At 51.6% G+C, this 3,746-nt stretch overlaps 1 pseudogene; it reads right to left on the bottom strand.

Moving 5' to 3' along the window:
• Positions 1–518: 518 nt before the first annotated feature.
• Positions 519–2,154, bottom strand: LOC133068432 (chromodomain Y-like protein; annotated as a pseudogene).
• Between the last annotated feature and the right edge of the window lie 1,592 nt (positions 2,155–3,746).

Genomic DNA, 3,746 nt, shown 5'->3' with positions numbered 1-3,746 from the left:
TAAGAGACCTGAATAAAGTATAGACTTTAACTAATAATAATATATCAATATTGGTTTGTTAACTGTAACAAATGTAACACATTAAGGAATGATATTTATAACAAGCAAAAGTGAATATGGGGTATACGAAAATATTCTGTACAATCTTCACAACTTTTCTGTAAATATAAAATTATTCTAAAATAAAAATTTTATTAAGAACAAAGGATGTAGAGAAAAAAGAAAAATGGATATCTAAGGACCAAGAACATAATACTACACTAAATAAATCAGTGATGAGTTCCTGTTGATTGACAAAGTTGCAACCGCAAGTATCCAGGAATCTTAAGTCAATTCAACAATTTTTTTTTAAGGAGTTTTGTAGTTACTTATTTTAAAGTTACAGTACTTCAAAACTCCTTGGCAATAAACAGCTTGGCTGTCTCAAGTCCTGCTTCCCAGAGGGAGCTCCGTGCGAGCCTGGCCCGGGCCGTGAGGTCCGGCACCCCGCGCCCCGGTGAGGTCGGGCGGCCGGACAGTCAGAACTCGTCGATCTTCCTCTTCAGGTACTTGAGCATGGAGTCCATGCCCTGCGCGGAGCCCCAATCTTCTTGAGCACCTCACACTCCTGCTCATCGGCCTGCTCCAGCTCCAGCCTCATGTTGCAGCGCACAAGGGCCTTGGATTCCTCCAGCACGATGGGGTTGCAAGAGGCGAGCTCCTTGATGCGAACCATGACTTCCTGGATGAAGGTCCCAGGCCAGAACACCTGGGAGACCAGCCCTTTGCCGCACGCCTCCTGTGCTGTTAGCTTCTGCCCTCTGAGCAGCATTTCGTTGGCAGATGCTCCTCCCATAATCTTGGGGAACATGACGGTGGAACAGCCGTCTGGACCCTGTCCGAAGGTGGAATAGGGCGTCTGGAACCACGCCTTTTCGCATCACAGACCACATCACAGAGAGGCAGGATGGATGCTCCTAGCCCAATGGCTGGGCCATTCACGGCTACGATAATAAGGCTTCTTGAACTGGGTGAAGGTGTTCACGAAGTTTCTGATGGCCTCGGCCATCCTGGCGCTCTCCCTCTTGCGGTCATGCACCAGGCGCCGGATGGAAGTAGAGGCAGTCCAGGCCGCAGCAGAAGATGCTGCCCAAGGCGCTGAGCAGCACCAGCTTGCTGTCGTCGGCGGCGGCCATGCTTAGCACGCTCTGCAGCTCCTTCATCACCTCCGGGTTCAGCGAGTTGTTCTCTGACGACTTGGTGGACAGCAGGATGTGGGTGAAGCCGTCCTGTTTCCGGACCACGATGTCCCAGTACTTGTAGGCGCTCTCCCTCTGCCGCACGCTGAAGTGCAGCCGCTTGTCAAAGGGCTGGTCTCGCCTGTCCTTGATGAACTTCCTCTTCCCAGCCTTCATGCCCGTGACTAACGTCTGCAGGGGGCTCGTACCATTGGCCGTCAGCGCGTCCATGAATCGGGAGGTGCCTTTCCTGTTCACGGCCAGCCCCGTGGCCATGGCGGCCTTCATGGGGCCCGACGCCTGCGGCAACAGCGGGTGTATCCAGGGCCGGCTCCCCATCCGCACCGGCTCCACCCCCGGGCTCAGTAGGGCCCCAACCGGATTCTCGGCCACCGCCTCCGGGGCCGCTGTGTCCTCCAGCCCCTGCTCCACGGGGTCCGGCTTCTCGGGGCTCTCGTCCTGAAAGCCATCCAGCAGGGTCCCGCTCTTGACGGGGCTCTTGGGCACGAGGATCCTGTTGCCCGACCGGGCCAGGTCCATGTTCTTGCAGGTGGCCAGGCCCCGCGCGGGGCTCTTCTGGAACTTCGGGCTGGCGGTAAACAGCGGGCTGCTCTTGGCATCGTGCTCCTTGCCCACCACTAGGGCCTTGGGGGCTGCCTTGGAGAAGCTGCTGTTGGTGGATCTGGAGATCTGCTTCTGGCCATTGTTCGGGGAGGTCCGGTTGGCTTCGGTGAAGGTGCCCTCCTTCTGCTTCTCGGTGTGGCCGCCGGTTGAAGTCGTGGATGCACTCCTCGCAGTTCACCAGGTGCTGCTCTGGCTCCCAGGTGGAGTCCTCCCTGCCGTAGCCTTTCCACCAAGCCAAGTACTCCGTCTCCCCTTTCTTGTTTTGTCTCTTGTCAAGGATCCTTTCAACCTCCTGCAGCTCCTCGGAGGCCATGGCACGCCTCACTGGGCAGGGCCAGCGAGGCCACCCTACTCATTTTGAAGACTCCCAGTGGTCTGCTCCAGAGCCCCTGAACACTCCTATATATAGGGGACCACACCCTTATGATTATGAGGTCGGTAAGTCCATTCCTGAGCCAATGGCAGCCTTCCCCCAGCCTTGGCATCACAAAGCCTCATCCTGAAACCTCTGAGGGTGGAAGGGGAGCAACTCAGTTGAGTTGCTGGGAGAAATGAGGCATTTTTCATGATCCTAAAGAGTCCGCCAATCTCAGCTGCCATCCTCATCTCTCTACATCAACACAGATGGGCCACATGGCAGGGAGAGTGTGTCTCCTCCAAACCTTGCCTCACAGCCAGGTTTTAGCCTTTCATTCGAGTCTCTCTCACATTACATTATTATCTACTTTGTGTTTTCTTGCCTCAAATCCACCCATGATAATTAGGCTGTGGAAATGAGAATAATTTCACTTTCCTCCTACAGCTGGTAGGAGGAAATGCACCTTGAAGACCATTTCTGGGCCACTTATGAGAAACCTTTTCCATCCCACCTCCTTTTCTCAGTCTTCATCTAGCGCTCCTCAATTTTCTAGTCTCCAGTCTGAAACCCCTGTCCTCAAGCTGTGAGAATGCACTGAATACATACACTTGCTCTTGCTCTACTTGGCACTGTCTTGTTTCAATTCCAGGACTAATGCTCTCCTCTCCAGGTGTAATACCCAGGCTTCGGTTTTAACATGGTGATGTGGATGAGGCAGACAAATGCATGCTTTGGGTTGTGCTGGATGACCCCAAGAAGGAAATGACCACTTGCAACTGAGTAGTATTCCCAGGAAGGAAGGGGTGCAACTTGCCCAGTGGTGTGTGAGCCTCGTGTGCAAAGGTCTTCTCAACATGTGCCCTGACAAATTTCTTCTCATCCTGTTTTCCTGGCAGAAGCTCCTTTGGGTGTCACCTCACAGTTGAGACCATGGTGGAATTCATTTCCATGAAGAGCTACCACCAGCTTCCAGCCTCTTGGAGGAAACACTGAGTAATCATGCCTACCCATCTGGTTCCCAAGGTGTCTCATTGAGGTTGTTGGCTCTGGAGGACAGGGGAATGAGTTGTGTGCTTCACCACAGTCCCTGTGGTGGGGGACAGTCTTTGTTGACCTAGTGGGATTTCCTGTGGTTTCCATGAAGTGCTATCTTCCTGGTGTCCACTGGTTGCTTACTCACCTAGGACAAACCTGACAAGCAGAGCAAGCATAGCTATGAAAACCTTTTCAGGAGTAGGAGGATGTCCTTGCGACGCAGCTATTGATTGACAAAGTTGATTGACAAAGTTGATTTGCAAGTATTTGTTGATTGACAAGTTGCAACTGCAAGTATCCAGGAATCTTAAGTCAATTCAACAATTTTAAAATGCAACACCTTAGTGAGCTATCTTTCTAGTCAAACAAATCTAGCTGAACAAATTCATTTGCTTTCATTAATGTGAAAAGGAAATATGAAATTTATAAGCCCACAAGGACAAAGAAAATGGGAGAGACGATAATAACTGACCAGTGATATCAACATTGAGAAGATAGAGAGCAGATGGAAT

This window comes from Dama dama, chromosome 13, assembly GCF_033118175.1.
Source record: "Dama dama isolate Ldn47 chromosome 13, ASM3311817v1, whole genome shotgun sequence".
NCBI lineage: Eukaryota > Metazoa > Chordata > Mammalia > Artiodactyla > Cervidae > Dama > Dama dama.
Note: the sequence above shows the minus strand (reverse complement) of the source record. Positions and strands in the feature narration are given on the sequence as shown.